Genomic DNA, 17,112 nt, shown 5'->3' with positions numbered 1-17,112 from the left:
TGGTTTAGAAGTTTATAGAGTAGTGGGGTAGTTTGTGATGGGGGTGTGGTCGTTTAGGGGTTAATAGTGTAGAGGGGTAGTTTGCGATGGGGTTTCTAGTGGAATAGGGGTTAATAGAGTAGTGGGGTAGTTTACGATGTGGGGGTGTGGGGTTTAGAGGTTAATAGAGTAGTTTAGTGCATCTGATTCCTTTCTGGTTGCCGAAAAAGTTTGAGCGTTAAAGGGACACTGAACTCAAATTTGTTCTTTTGTGATTCAGATAGAGCATGCAATTTTAAGCAACTTTCTAATTTACTCCTACTATCAAATTTTCTTCATTCTCTTGGTATGTTTATTTGAAAAAAAAAAATGTAAGTTTAGAATCCGGCCCATTTTTGGTGAACAACCTGGGTTGTCCTTGCTGATTGGACAGCACCAATCAACAAGTGATGTCCATGGTTCTGAACCAAACATTTGCTGGCTCCTTAGCTTAGATGCCTTCTTTTTCAAATAAAGATAGCAAGAGAACGACAAAAAATTGATAATAGAAGTAAATTAGAAAGTTGCTTAAAATTGCATGCTCTATCTGAATCATAAATGAAAAAAATTGGGTTTAGTATCTCTTTAAATGTGATAGCATTCGAACAATCGCATTTACTTTCAACTTGTAATTTTAGTGGACCTTGCCACTCAACGCCACCCATAGAACTACTGTGAGTTAATGCAAATGAATCTGCGGTAATGTAAACAGTGCAACTTGTAATATGGATTTGAGCGTCAACAATACCGCAATCTTGCGATCACGTTTACACTATTCACGCTAAAGATAGTGAGCCACTTGTAATCTAGTCTATCATTTTATAATGCTCTCTGCAATGGATAATTTGGCAGATGGGAGCCAATGTGACAGGCAGCACCATTTCATTTGAAGCCAATACAAATCAAATTACACTGCAAATACGTTACCTAGCATTCAGGCAGATAAGAGAGGTAGTTGATAAGGAAGCTAGAAGTCAGCACCAGGTAATCCATCAGTAGCCGTGTGTCACAAAAGAAGCAGATAACAAACTCATAAACCAGAGGACAGTTCCAAAGATCTTTAGAAAGCAGGTCAATCCTCAGGTAACAGTGCAGATAGGGGTTAAACCGGTTACAGAAGCCAAATAACTTTCCAGCACGACTCTTAGCAAGGTCCTTACCGTGCCTCAAGGCATGACAGGCTGCGAGAATTATTTTACAAAAGAAAAATAAACTTTACAATTTGTACTTTTTTGCTATGATTTTAACTTTTGAAACTACATATGTTAAATATGATGTTACTGTATATATTGAATATTAAGTTTTACTTTTTACTTTAAATTAGGATTATTGGTGCATAGATTAAAATATAATTTTGCTACATAGTTCTAGTAGAAATTTGAATGTGTATTTATTAATAATACAATGTTTAATACTTTCTTGGATTATGATTTTTACACAGCTATCAAGGTAAAATGTTCCTTCAAAGAATACCATTTAAGGTCTCATATCACTATTTAGAGAATCTCATGTGAGTGGGAAGCTTTAGAGAATAGGGCACTTTGGCAATACAATTGTTACAGAGGATGATGTATCTGCTCTCTTATTATCCTCTCACCTTACTGCTTATTCCCTTAATCAAGTTCTCCTTGACCTTTTGCATTCTACTATATTGTGACACTAATCCTAAAACTTATTTTCAAACTCTCCATAAAACAGGCACATTTCTATTATCATTTTAACATGCATTAGGCACACTCATTTGCAAAAGATATGCATATTTAAACAACATTTTGTTACCAGGTTTTTTCTGTTTCACAGCAATCCAGACATACAACCCTTGAAAACACACTGGTGTATGTTTACCAGGTCATCATATGTAAGATATGCAGGGTACTATCCAGCTTACCTAAAAGTAAATTACAGACGAAGCAGGCATAATAAATAACTAATGTGCATTCAAATGTGTTTTTCCTTGTTGTTTTAAACATCTTATGGGGAGTTTAATTTACAGATTAATATTCCATTAATAAATACACCCTTGATCAGTTCTCCTAACCGCAACTACACCTAACAGTAACTTGGTACCACAACTCCCAGTTATTCCTATTTATGAAGTAGCCATCCACTACAATACTTCACCCAATACCCAAGAAGCTCCTTTGTTTGAAACTCATACCCTACTTGATGTCCACAACTATAATATGACCTTAAAGGGACATAAAACACTTTCAGATGGTAATTTTAAATGATAAATCGGATATATATAAAAAAAAAGTCTGCAGTATACTTATACTCATTTTTTATTTTGTCCCCTTTTCTTGTAATTCCATTCTGAAATTGTGAGCTTTTCAGTTCCTGTTAGAAATGGAAGTGCAGAACACTGTTATATTCCACACAGCCATTGGCTGCACACTCTATGTATAACTGTCCCTAATTGGCCACAGCAGAGAAGATAACCTTAGTTACAACATGGCAGCTCCCATTCTTTTATAGACACTAAAACTTTACACTTATTTTGTCAATATTTAAACAGCTAATTAAACTTCAAAAAATATATCTATATGTTATTATCAGACTAATCTTCAATTTCAACACATCACTTTATCTAGCATTTATTTAGTGCTTAATGTCCCTTTAATATCCACGGAACCCATGCACTCTACCCTACTGTAAACGCCCCTAAACCAAAAAGTCCGACACAAACCTCCATCACCATACCCCCAATGCCCAAGGGATGCCCTGCGTAATCCTCTCACTATAACAATCCCCTCTTACAACTAAAGGCCATACTATATAATTTACAACCCCTGCAATATCACCCCTTATACTAAAGAAACCCTGTCACAATCCCACCATTGAAACACCCCACTTACACCTTAAAAAACATACACTATTCTCCCACTACAAGACTTACCTGCCCTTACATGTAAGACAAGACCAACACATCTTTCCCAAAAGTAATACTTAAAAAAAAACTATCTAGATAAGAAAAAATATCAACTAATTATTGGGGTCTGTTGTGGTTGGACTGTGTGTAGGGGGATCTTAGATCTAAAGGGGGTTTGTAATTGTGGGTTATTGTAATGTTGAAGATTGCAATGGTCCCTTGTGTGTTGGGTTATTTAGGTTGTGGGTTTGGTTAGAGGTTAGATATAGTTATAGTTACCATTTGTAGGCTGATGTCACTTATGGTTATGTTTAATAAAACTGGGGCTAGGTTGAAGTTAGGCATAGTTAAAGTTTGAGTGGCCAAGTTAGTTCTGCGTAGGGATAACTGTGGTTAGACAGGCCATAATTGCATGGTATTTTAGGCTGCCTTGGAGATGGTGTAAAAGCTTTTAACCTAAGTCAAGGCTGTTGGGAAGAAAGAGCAAAGTGACCAGCTGGACATAGCAACAAGTTGCTACAGGCATTTGGTACTCTAGCTATTATAGTATTCTCTCTACCATAGCTGTCACTATTACTTTGGATATGTTGGTACATTTTTGCATGGCTGCATTTTGATGACATGGGAATTGCACATTGTAGCAGTACATTTGTGTTCTAGTGCAATATTTATAGATGCCACTTAATGAAAACATCTACCTTTAATTAATAGAAACTTGGTGTTTATTTAGTAAATTACATTCTTCTCTATTTGCATGTAAATATATGAAAAAAATAAAAAGTATAAATTATTTCATTTCCATAGTGCACATTTTTTTAAATGCTAGAATGTTACAAAATTGTATTAATTAATAGTAAATATGACTATAAAATTAAATTGTGGAACTCTTCCATAAACAATATTATTAATGAGTAGATTGGCACTTATTATTTCCAATCTTTATGCATCTCGAGCTATGATGTTTATAGTGAAAAGGCCATTTAAAATGAAACTACAGCTACATTTGGAGATGGGGTCAGCATAAGGGGCATTCCCTTATCATAAATGTTATGCACATTAATAGCTCTCATTATCATATAGATTTGATGCTAATCATAATGAAAAGATTGCAAACTAATAATGTGTCTCTGTATTGTGTAATGTTCTGTGGCTTTTGGTATCAGTGCATGATGATTACTGAGGGATCAGTACCCATTTTCTACCTTTAAAGGAACAGTAAAGTTAAATTTACACTTTCAAGGTTTAGAAACAATTTTTAAATTTACTTCTATAATCATATTTGCTTAATTCTCTTGGTATCCTTTCTTTAATAGTAAATCTAGGTAGGCACATAAGGACCCAGGAGTGTACATCTATCTATCTATCTATCTATCTTTCTATTGGGTACTTATAGAGCACAAACTAATCATCCGTGAATGTGTCTTCTATGGCTGCAGTGTTTTGCAACATTGGGACAGATTACAAGTGGCACACTATTTAACGCTTTTGCTTGTGTGCAAACACCACTAGAGGTCATCAGTTGCGCTAACCCAACAAGCGCACATTTAGTTTGCACTCAAATGAGCATGTTAACTTTCAATTTGAAACAGACACGAAAGCTAGTGCTGCCGCGATATTGCTTACCATGACTTGTGCAAACAATAGCATATCACATGTAATCTAGTCCATTGTTGGTAGCAGTGTTGTATATCAAGACTTGTAATACCAGTACCTTGTATGGTGGGGAGGTTTGTTTTATGGTTTTTAAATGTGACACAAATGTATACATAGAGTTGGGCTGATAATAATCATTTTGTGATATACAAGAAAGAAGCCTTTCCTATACTTGGATCAGTTGGATGTTAACTCTCCCCTTGTCTATACTTTTTAATGTTTTATACTACTTTGGAAGTTAGCAACTTTGTATTAAAATTTATATTAGAATTAGACAAGTGCATTCATTATCACAAAATTAATATATGAACAAATGCATCAACTAAATTTGAAGAAAGTGCAGAAATGCTGATGAATTTTGTCAGTATTAATTAGATTTCTTTGAATTACCTGTAGGGGTCAAAATACCTCTAGCGTGCTGGAGGGCCACACTAATACCGACCCTTCTTCTTAGAGACTAGGGTGTATATTTACCAAGCAGCGGATGCTGCTTATTCTGTGCGAACGTTACGGCTTGCCGGAAACAAAAGGTTAAAAAGCAGCGGTCTTAAGACCCCTGCTCTTTAACTCATCTGCTACCTTTTAGGTAGTGGACTGCAATCATCCCTATCAGATACGATCGGGATGATTGACACCCCCTGCTAGCGGCCGAATGTGCAGGGGGCGGCATTGCGCAAGCATTTAACCAGAAATGCTTGTGCAATGTTAAATGCCGACAGCGTATGCTATCTGCATATAGCGATGTCGGGTGGACATGATCTGCTACAGCGAATCATGTCCATCCACCATTTGATAATTCGGCCCTAGGGCTACGCTAATAGGAAGCTAAGCGCGGCAGATCCAAGGGCCTGCGTTAAAGGAGAAGGTCCTTTAGCAAAGGCCCTTGTACACGTTGCGCTAATTCTCCTATTAGCATGGCCCGGGGCTCTAAAAAGAAGGATTAGTGCAGCTCTCCAGCTCACAAGAGGTAAGTATATAATGCTACAGGTGAAATTTTTCATCTGTAGCGAAATAACTTTTACATTAGTTTAACAAAAACTAATGTAAATTTTCCACAAATATTCAGTATTCATTTAATTTAAACTAATGAATATCGAATAGTGCAATAGACGAATATTCATTCTGAATGGTTCGCTGAACCAAATATTTTAGTGCTGCATATGTGTAATTAGAATTGTGGTTCTATGCAACTATGAAATAGCTATGAGGTTTCAGCACTGCAAATACATGTTCTGGTATTAATAAAATGTTAGATACTGCTGCAAATACCGCTGTCATATAGGCTCAAAACAAATACATGTTCCTGAGCATATCTAGATCTGTTCTTCAACAGGATACCAAAAGAACAAAATAAATTTTATAATAAAAGTAAATTGGCATTTTTTTTTTAAATCACAACCTTACTGGCTGCACTGCTGCATTGTGTACCAACTTTTAAATAATCTGAAATAATAATTCCCAAGTCCCTTTCTTCTTTAGTTACAGTCAGTAATGTACCATTGAGACTATAATTGGCCTTTGGGTTTTTGGATCCTATTTGCACAATTTTGCTCTTGGTAATATTATATTTCAGACCCCATTTATTTGACCAGTCCTCTAGTTTTTTAATATCACAGTTGATCAAATGAACTGGGATATTAAAAAACTAGAGAACTGGTCAAATAAATGGGATCTGAAATTTAATATTGCCAAGAGCAAAATTATGCATATCGGATCCAAAAACCCAAAGACCAATTATAGTCTCAATGGTACATTACTGAGTGTAACTAAAGAAGAAAGGGACTTGGGAATTATTATTTCAGATTATTTAAAATTTGGTACACAATGCAGCAGTGCAGCCAGTAAGGCCAGTTGAATACTTGGTTGCATTGGAAGAGGTATTAGTAGCATAAATAGCAAGGTTCTTATGCCACTTTACAGATCATTAGTTAGACCAAATCTGGAATACTGTGTACAGTTCTGGAGACCATATCTACTAGATGCTGTCTGTGATGAGAGCAGGAAGTGACGTCACCAGATTGGGGGCGAGGCTTAGGTCCGGTTGTCTGTGTCGCAGTTAGTTAGTGAAATCAATGTTAGCAGATGTGTGTTTCCACGCTCTACAATAAAATAGAGTTGTATCATCCTTGCTGTGTCCTGTGTCCTGCATCTCATGACATGGTGTCAGAAGTTCTTGCCTGCGCTTCTGTTCCTGATCGATGACAATGTCAAAGTTTACCACACCTGAGCCTTTTGATTTCTCTCAGCCTGCAGCTTGGCCCACATGGTGTCAGTGGTTCCAGCTCTTCAGGATTGCTTCCAAGCTGGACAAGGAGAGTGGTGAAGTACAAGTTAATTCTCTTTTATACTCTATGGAGAAAGATGTGGAGCCAGTTTTCAAGGCTTTTACTTTCCAAGAAGGGGAAGAATTTGACTTTGGAATAGTTATGGATAAACTCAGTGCCCACTTTGCGCCCAAAAGAAATGTGATTCATGAGAGAGCTTGTTTTCACAAACGTGATCAGCATGTGGAAGAATCTGTGGAGTCATTTGTATGCAGTCTGTATGAACTAGCTGAATTCTGTGAGTTTGGTGTTGCTAAAGAAGAGCAAATCAGAGACAGAATAGTTATTGGAATTGCAGATGCTGAAGTCTCACTGAAGCTGCAGTTAGAGTCTGATTTAACATTAGATGGGGCTATTAGGATGGCCCGCCAGAGTGAACTGATGAAAACGCAAAGTGCTGATCTGAGGTCTGAGAGTATTGTGGATGAAGTGCAGCAGTTCAGGAGAGCTGCCAGTGAAAGGCACAGTGTGAGACCTAGGGCAACAAATAGGCCCAGAAGTGGATGGGCGCAGCATGACCAATGCACACGGTGCAACCGTGCCCATGATCAGAGTGTCATATGCCCTGCTAAAGACAAAAGATGTAGAAAATGTAACAAGATGGGCCATTTTGAAGTGGTGTGTAAAACTGAATATATTAAGGAGATGCAGGTGGATAGCGACCAGGAGGGTCAAGATGTGTCCTTTGTAGGGTCTGTTGATGAACGGCCGGGTTCAGAAGAAGATTGGAAGGTTACTCTTACTGTAATGGGAGCCAAGGTTGACTTTAAGATTGACACAGGAGCAGACATCACTGTTATGTCCCTTGCAGCATTCATAAAACTGCCTCGACAGCCCCAGCTGTTGAAGGTTACTACAAAAGTCCATAGTCCTGGTGGCTGCATTAATTGTGCGGGGAATTTCTTGCCAGCTGCGAGTATAAGCAAAGGAAATGCACCATGTGGGTGCATGTGATTCGAGGTCAGTGTGTTAACAATTTATTGATCAGAAAAGCAGCCTGTGGTTTGGGCCTAGTAGCCAGAGTGAATGAGATTTCAGAAGATATGTTTTGGTGAATTCGGCATACTGAATTGCAAGCCAGTCCGTATATCACTTAAAGGTGACACAGTCCCATACAGCATTACTACTCCCCGTAGAATTCCATTCCCGCTCATGCCACAAGTGGAGAAGGAGCTTGTGCGCATGAAGAATATGGGGGTTATTGAGGAGGTTGTTGAAACAACTGACTGGTGTGCCCCCATTGTACCTGTTGCAAAGAAAAATGGGAAGGTGCGCATTTGCGTAGACTTGAAAAGGTTGAATGAGGCAGTGAAGAGATATGTGTGGCCAACACTGGAAGACATAGCTCCAAAATTGGCTGGGGCAAAGTTCTTCTCTACATTTGATGCTTCTAGCGGCTTCTGGCAGATTCCTCTAGATCCAAAGTGCCGTAAACTGACTACCTTTATTACACCGGTAGGTTGGTTTTGCTTCTGCAGACTCCCCTTCGGGATATCATTGTCAGGATAGGTTAAGTCCAGAGTTAGACCCAAATGCTAGAATGAGGTTTGTAAACACCCTAGCACAGTGAGTATATACCAGGACCTGACCCTGCGACAGCTATAGAAAAATACTCACTGAAATAAACTGGAAGTTGGTACAGCAGGGTCAGGAGGAGAAACTTCGTGTAGATAGGGTTAACCGAAAAGAGTAATCAAACAAGCAATATCCAGCAACGTGTAATCAGGCAGGTAGGGGTTAACCAGTAGAGTAATCAAGCAAGCAATGCCCAGCAACATGTAATCAGGCAGGTAGGGGTTAACCAGTAGAGTAATCAAGCAAGCAATGTCCAGCAACGTGTAATCAGGCAGGTAAGGGTTAACCAATAGAGTAATCAAGCAAGCAATGTCCAGCAATGTGTAATCAGGCAGGTAGGGGTTAACCAGTAGAGTAAACAGGCAAGCAATGTCCAGCAACGTGAAAACAGGCAGATAAGGATTAACCAATAGAATTGTCAAACAAGCAAAGTTCCAGCAACGTGTAATCAGGCAGTTTGGGGTTAACCAGTAGAATTGTCAAACAAGCAGTGTCCAGCAACGAGTAATCAGGCAGTTTGGGGTTAATCAGTAGAATTGTCAAACAAGCAGTGTCCAGCAATGAGTAATCAGGCAGTTTGGAGTTAATCAGTAGAATTGTCAAACAAGCAGTGTCCAGCAACGAGTAATCAGGCAGTTTGGGGTTAATCAGAAGGATTATCAAACAAGCAAAATCCAGTTAACAAGTATCAGGAAGATATGGGTTAAGCAAGTTGAAGTTAAACAAGCCAAGAAGTTCAAAAAGTACTCACAAGCCGGTCAAGTAGAACAAACAGGCACCGAGGAGAGGAGACGCCGGAATAAGAAGACCTTCTGACGTCAGCAGAAGGGGCCGGTGCGACACAGGGTTGCCAGGCAACCAGGGAAGCGCTACCACGCCAACACAAGCAGAAGGAAGGAAGCGATCAGCAGCTGAGCAGCTGAGCGATCACGACAGTGCCCCCTCCTCAAGGACCCCTCTGGGGGACACGAACATGCTTTGAAGGATTCTGGGCATGGAACTGTTTGATCAAAGCAGAGGCATGGACATGAGAAGCAGGTTCCCAGAAACGTTCAGTGATGGGATATCCCTTCCAATGGACCAAATAATATAGATGGTTACCCCGTAATCTGGAATCAAGAATTTGACTGATCTCAAATTCTGAAGTACCATCCACAAGGAATGGAGAGGGAACTTTACATTTGGTGGAAAACCGGTTGGAGACTGCTGGTTTAAGAAGAGATACATGAAAGACAGGGTGAATCTTCAAGTTGTCTGGTAAAGCCACCCTGTAGGCAGTAGAACATACCTTGGAAACAATCCTGAATGGTCCAATGTATTTAGGACCCAATTTAGCACAAGGTTGTTTGAGTCGAATGAATCTGGTGGAAATCCAAACCTTGTCTCCAGTCCGAAATGAGGGTGCCTTACGACGTTTGCGATCAGCAAATCGTTTATACTTTTGAGAAGAGAGAAGAAGAATTTCCCGAATCTTCTTCCAGTGTTTACAAAGATTTCTCACTGTACGATCTGCTCCAGGAACTCCAGAACCTCCCGAAGACATAGGGAAAGTTCTAGGTACAAATCCATAGGCTGCCTTAAAAGGACAAGTCTGTAAGGAAGAATTGAAACGGGAATTGTAAGCAAGTTCAGCTAAGGGAAGAAGTTGAGACCAATTGGAGTGCTGATGATTAACATAGTGTCTGAGATAGGATTCAAGAGATTGATTTACCCGCTCCGTTTGACCGTTGGACTGAGGGTGATGGGCAGTAGAAAGAGATACGGTAATTCCAAACTGTTTGCACAGAGATTTCCAAAATCTGGACACAAATTGAACTCCTCGATCAGAAACTATGTCCAAAGGAAAACCATGAAATCTGGTGATATGGAGCATAAACAATTCAGCGAGTTTCTGGGCCGATGGTAATCCAGGTAATGGAACAAAATGAGCAGCTTTGGAAAATCTGTCTACCACAACCCATATGGTCTTGTTTCCGGCAGAATTAGGAAGATCTGTAATAAAGTCCATGGAAACATGAGACCAGGGATAATACGGAACAGGCAGAGGTTGTAAGAGTCCAAGAGGTAAAGATGAAGACTGTTTATTAGAGGGACAGGAATGACAAGCTGCAACATAATCCTTGACATCTTTGCCCATGGAAGGCCACCAGACATGTTGTTTGAGTCTCCACAAAGTATTACGCTCTCCTGGATGTCCAGACAGAACATTATCATGAGCCCAACGAAGAAGTTTGAGGCGGAATTCTGTAGGTACAAACAAGATCCCAGGAGGTATGTTAAAGGATGAAGGAACAGAGGTTTGAGCAGACTGTAATGCTTGGAAAGGAAAAGTAGATAACTGAGCTAGAACTTTAGCAGGGCGGATAATGGGTTCAGAATCCAAAACTGTAGAATCAGAGGCCAGAAATTGTCTAGATAAAGCATCTGCTTTCGTATTCTTAGAACCAGGAATATAAGAGAGGACAAAATTAAATCTGGAAAAGAACAGAGCCCATCGGGCTTGACGTGAGTTGAGGCGTTTGGCAGTATGAAGATACAGAAGATTTTTATGATTCGTGAGAATAAGAAATGGTTGAATCGTGCCTTCAAGCAGATGTCTCCATTCTTCCAAAGCCATCTTAATAGCTAACAGTTCCTTGTTACCGACGTCATAATTCAATTCAGAAGTATTGAACTTCTTGGAGAAAAATCCCACAGGAAGGATCTTGCTAGTAACAGGATTTCGCTGAGATAGAACACCCCCAGCAGCGATCAGAGAAGCATCCACTTCAAGGATGAATTGGAGACTCGGAACAGGGTGGCAAAGAATGGGAGCTGAGGTAAATGCAGACTTCAGAGATTCAAATGCCTGTAAGGCTTTATCAGACCAATGCTTGCAATCCTGACCCTTCTTAGTAAGAGCTGTAAGGGGTGCCAAGATGTTAGCAAAGTCTTTTATGAATTTACGATAGTAATTGGCAAACCCCAGGAACCTTTGAAGAGATTTTAAGGAGGTTGGTCTAGGCCAATCTATAATAGCCGACAGTTTGTCAGAATCCATCTTGAATCCAGATGGTGAAATAATGTAACCCAGGAAATGAATAGATTCTTGATGAAAAGAGCACTTTTCAAGCTTGGCAAAGAGAGAATTTTCACTTAATCTCTGGAGTACTAGTGTAACATGATGAACGTGATCCTGTAAAGTCCGGGAGTAAATCAAAATATCATAAAGATAGATAATAACGAATTGATTAAGATAGTCTCTGAATATTTCATTAACAAAATGTTGAAAAACTGCAGGGGCATTACATAACCCAAAAGGCATAACTAAATATTCATAGTGCCCAAATCTAGTGTTGAAGGCAGTTTTCCACTCGTCCCCTTTACGAATTCTGACCAAATTATATGCCCCACGAAGATCCAATTTGGTAAAGATGTAAGCACCCTGGAGACGATCAAATAATTCGGGAATGAGAGGAAGTGGATAACAATTCTTGATTGTAATTTGATTAAGAGCACGATAGTCAATGCAAGGACAAAGACCTCCATCTTTTTTTTCCACAAAGAAAAAACCTGCTCCTACTGGAGAAGAAGAAGGGCGGATAAAACCTCGGGCCAAATTATCCTTGATATATTCCTCAAGTGAAACATTTTCTTGACGAGAAAGTGGATAAGTTTTGCCCTTAGGTAGAGGTGCTCCAGGTAATAGATCAATGGGACAATCAAAGGTCTGGTGTGGAGGTAAAACTTCAGCATCCTTTTTAGCAAAGACATCACAAAAAGAATGATAATGTTCAGGCAAGGAATCAGGAATGTCCAAAACCGCCACAACTGTACTAGAAGTTTTGGGAGTATTCTGAAGACACTGTTTGAAACAAGAAGGTCCCCAAGCAACAAGTTCTCCTTTAGACCAGGAAAAAACTGGATCATGTAGTTGAAGCCAAGGGAGTCCCAAAATGAGAGGAAACTGTGGAGAAGAAATGATGTCAAAACAAATGGTTTCGGAATGAAGTACTCCTACAGACATGAGAAGTGGTATCGTAGAATATTGAATGAAACCAGATCCTAAGGGTTGACCACTGACAGTAGTGACCTTAATAACTTGGCTCTTTGAAAGCAAAGGAATACGAAAGGCATTGACAAAGTCCGAATCCATAAACATTCCTGCAGCTCCAGAATCGATGAGTGCTTGAGCCCGAAATTTGGTGTTGCCAAAGCGGACAGTGACTGGAACAAACGGCTTGGAATTGAGGGTAGAAAAAGATCTTTGGCTTAACTCAGTCCCTCTTTATGGAGTTAAGCCCTGGCTTTTACTGGACGAGTTGGACAATCTTTTAACATATGCCCCTTAATACCACAGTAAAGACAAAGTCCCAGATTACGTCTTCTGAGACATTCAGCTTCAGATAATTTGATTGCACCAACCTCCATGGGTTCACTAGACTCAGATATAGATGTATTAGGAGTAGGAAGATTTGGTTAACGAGGCATAGGACAGAAAGCAGATCTGATAAAGGATCTTCTGTTACGGTCACGTTCATGGAGACGCTCAGAGTAACGAGCATCTAGCTTGATACATAAGTTGATAAGTTCTTCTAGAGAATCAGGAAGATCCCTATAAACCAGTTCGTCTTTCAAACGATCACAAAGACCTTTACGAAACCCTGCACGCAGGGCCCCATGATTCCACATAGTTTCAGCAGCTAAAGTCCGGAATTCTATAGCGTATTGTGCTACAGAAAGAGATCCCTGTCTTAAATCTAAAAGTCCTGCTTCTGCAGCCGCTGATCTACCAGGTTTATCAAACACAGAAGAAAATATGGATACAAAAGTGTCAATATCATGAAGCAAAGGATCATCCTTTTCCAACAGTGGAGAAACCCAAGCCAAGGTTTTACCCTTCATAAGAGAAATTAAAAAGGTGATCTTGGAGGAAGAGGAAACAAACATCTGAGGATTATTTCTGAAGTGAAGACGGCACTGATTAAGAAATCCACGACAGTCTTCAGGATTGCTGTCATATTTATCCGGTAGCGGAATTCTGGGTATAAACTGTTATGCAGGTTGTGGCGGATTAAATGCAGGGTTAGAACTGGCCGCAGGGACAACAGGTGTTGCAGAGACTTGTGAAGGTGGAGAGAGATTATGCAAAAGAGCAGTAATTTGATCCAATTTAGAATCCAGGGATTACAGGTGTGCAGAGTGGGTTCCAAGAAGCTGTCCCTGTAGAGCCACAGCTCTGGATAACTCACCAGGGTCCATTATATGGCCTGTTTGTAATGTCAGGATTGGTTAAGTCCAGAGTTAGACCCAAATGCTAGAATGAGGTTTGTAAACACCCTAGCACAGTGAGTATATACCAGGATCTGACCCTGCGACAGCTATAGAAAAATACTCACTGAAATAAACTGGAAGTTGGTACAGCAGGGTCAGGAGGAGAAACTTCGTGTAGATAGGGTTAACCGAAAAGAGTAATCAAACAAGCAATATCCAGCAACGTGTAATCAGGCAGGTAGGGGTTAACCAGTAGAGTAATCAAGCAAGCAATGTCCAGCAACATGTAATCAGGCAGGTAGGGGTTAACCAGTAGAGTAATCAAGCAAACAATGTCCAGCAATGTGTAATCAGGCAGGTAAGGGTTAACCAATAGAGTAATCAAGCAAGCAATGTCCAGCAACGTGTAATCAGGCAGGTAGGGATTAACCAGTAGAGTAAACAGGCAAGCAATGTCCAGCAACATGAAAACAGGCAGATAAGGATTAACCAATAGAATTGTCAAACAAGCAAAGTTCCAGCAACGTGTTATCAGGCAGTTTGGGGTTAACCAGTAGAATTGTCAAACAAGCAGTGTCCAGCAACGAGTAATCAGGCAGTTTGGGGTTAATCAGTAGAATTGTCAAACAAGCAGTGTCCAGCAATGAGTAATCAGGCAGTTTGGAGTTAATCAGTAGAATTGTCAAACAAGCAGTGTCCAGCAATGAGTAATCAGGCAGTTTGGGGTTAATCAGAAGGATTATCAAACAAGCAAAGTCCAGTTTACAGGTATCAGGAAGATATGGGTTAAGCAAGTTGAAGTTAAACAAGCCAAGAAGTTCAAAAAGTACTCACAAGCCGGTCAAGTAGAACAAACAGGCACCGAGGAGAGGAGACGCCGGAATAAGAAGACCTTCTGACATCAGCAGAAAGGGCCGGTGCAACACAGGGTTGCCAGGCAACCAGGGAAGCGCTACCGCGCCAACACAAGCAGAAGGAAGGAAGCGATCAGCAGCTGAGCAGCTGAGCGATCGTGACAATCATCTGCTCCAGAAATCTTTAAAAGAGAGATGCGTTCTCTCCTAAGAGACCACGTGGGCACGGCAATCGTCATGGACGATATCTTAGTGTTTGAGTCTACTTTGGAGGAGCACGATCAATGATTGAGCAAAAAGAGGCTGCTTCTTGGGTGGTAACTAGCCATAGAACAAGCTATTATGCTATTGTTCGTTTCCAGGTTGAGCGCTTCTCTCTTTTTATTTATGCAAATTATGACATTTTGGGAAGTCTCCCTAAGTGTGATGCGGGAATCCAGACGTGGACCCGTTGCTCAGTGTGCCTAGAGGGATATGGCTGCACCTCACTGATGAGGCCCACAATAGGCCGAAACGTACGTCTGGGGTTTTGCTGTTTCTCTCGTTCAGAGAAGAATTGCCTGGTATTTCGGGGCTGGACTGTACTGTGAAGTCAGGATCAGACTGATATGCTTCAGGAAAGTTTTTCTCTGTGAAAGGCACATGTTGAGCAAAAAGAGGCTGCTTCTTGGGTGGTAACTAGCCATAGAACAAGCTATTATGCTATTGTTCATTTCCAGGTTGAGCGCTTCTCTCTTTTAATTTCTGCAAATTATGACATTTTGGGAAGTCTACCTAAGTGTGATGCAGGAATCCAGACGTGGACCCGTTGCTCAGTGTGCCTAGAGGGATATGGCTGCACCTCACTGATGAGGCCCACAATAGGCCGAAATGTACATCTGGGGTTTTGCTGTTTCTCTCGTTCAGAAAAGAATTGCCTGGCATTTCGGGGCCGGACTGTACTGTGAAGTCAGGATCAGACTGATATGCTTCAGGAAAGTTTTTCTCTGTGAAAGGCACATGTTGAGCAAAAAGAGGCTGCTTCTTGGGTGGTAACTAGCCATAGAACAAGCTGTTATGCTATTGTTCGTTTCCAGGTTGAGCGCTTCTCTCTTTTTATTTATGCAAATTATGACATTTTGGGAAGTCTCCCTAAGTGTGATGCGGGAATCCAGACGTGGACCCGTTGCTCAGTGTGCCTAGAGGGATATGGCTGCACCTCACTGACGAGGCCCACAATAGGCCGAAACGTATGTCTGGGGTTTTGCTGTTTCTCTCGTTCAGAGAAGAATTGCCTGGTATTTTGGGGCTGGACTGTACAGTGAAGTCAGGATCAGACTGATATGCTTCAGGAAAGTTTTTCTCTGTGAAAGGCACATGTTGAGCAAAAAGAGGCTGCTTCTTGGGTGGTAACTAGCCATAGAACAAGCTATTATGCTATTGTTCGTTTCCAGGTTGAGCGCTTCTCTCTTTTTATTTATGCAAATTATGACATTTTGGGAAGTCTCCCTAAGTGTGATGCGGGAATCCAGACGTGGACCCGTTGCTCAGTGTGCCTAGAGGGATATGGCTGCACCTCACTGACGAGGCCCACAATAGGCTGAAACGTACGTCTGGGGTTTTGCTGTTTCTCTCGTTCAGAGAAGAATTGCCTGGTATTTCGGGGCTGGACTGTACTGTGAAGTCAGGATCAGACTGATATGCTTCAGGAAAGTTTTTCTCTGTGAAAGGCACATGTTGAGCAAAAAGAGGCTGCTTCTTGGGTGGTAACTAGCCATAGAACAAGCTATTATGCTATTGTTCGTTTCCAGGTTGAGCGCTTCTCTCTTTTTATTTATGCAAATTATGACATTTTGGGAAGTCTCCCTAAGTGTGATGCGGGAATCCAGACGTGGACCCGTTGCTCAGTGTGCCTAGAGGGATATGGCTGCACCTCACTGATGAGGCCCACAATAGGCCGAAAAGTACGTCTGGGGTTTTGCTGTTTCTCTCGTTCAGAGAAGAATTGCCTGGTATTTCGGGGCTGGACTGTACTGTGAAGTCAGGATCAGACTAATATGCTTCAGGAAAGTTTTTTCTCTGTGAAAGGCACATGTTGAGCAAAAAGAGGCTGCTTCTTGGGTGGTAACTAGCCATAGAACAAGCTATTATGCTATTGTTCGTTTCCAGGTTGAGCGCTTCTCTCTTTTTATTTATGCAAATTATGACATTTTGGGAAGTCTCCCTAAGTGTGATGCGGGAATCCAGACGTGGACCCGTTGCTCAGTGTGCCTAGAGGGATATGGCTGCACCTCACTGCCAAGGCCCACAATAGGCCGAAAAGTACGTCTGGGGTTTTGCTGTTTCTCTCATTCAGAGAAGAATTGCCTGGCATTTCGGGGCTGGACTGTACTGTGAAGTCAGGATCAGACTGATATGCTTCAGGAAAGTTTTTCTCTGTGAAAGGCACATGTTGAGCAAAAAGAGGCTGCTTCTTGGGTGGTAACTAGCCATAGAACAAGCTATTATGCTATTGTTCATTTCCAGGTTGAGCACTTCTCTCTTTTAATTTCTGCAAATTATGACATTTTGGGAAGTCTACCTAAGT

At 40.8% G+C, this 17,112-nt stretch overlaps 1 protein-coding gene across 1 annotated transcript in view; it reads left to right on the top strand.

The window, feature by feature from the left end:
• HTR4 (5-hydroxytryptamine receptor 4) overlaps positions 1-17,112 on the top strand; it is a 508,576-nt gene that overhangs the window by 279,611 nt on the left and 211,853 nt on the right. The gene's annotated exons all lie outside the window — the stretch shown is intronic.

Source organism: Bombina bombina, chromosome 6, assembly GCF_027579735.1.
Source record: "Bombina bombina isolate aBomBom1 chromosome 6, aBomBom1.pri, whole genome shotgun sequence".
NCBI lineage: Eukaryota > Metazoa > Chordata > Amphibia > Anura > Bombinatoridae > Bombina > Bombina bombina.
Note: the sequence above shows the minus strand (reverse complement) of the source record. Positions and strands in the feature narration are given on the sequence as shown.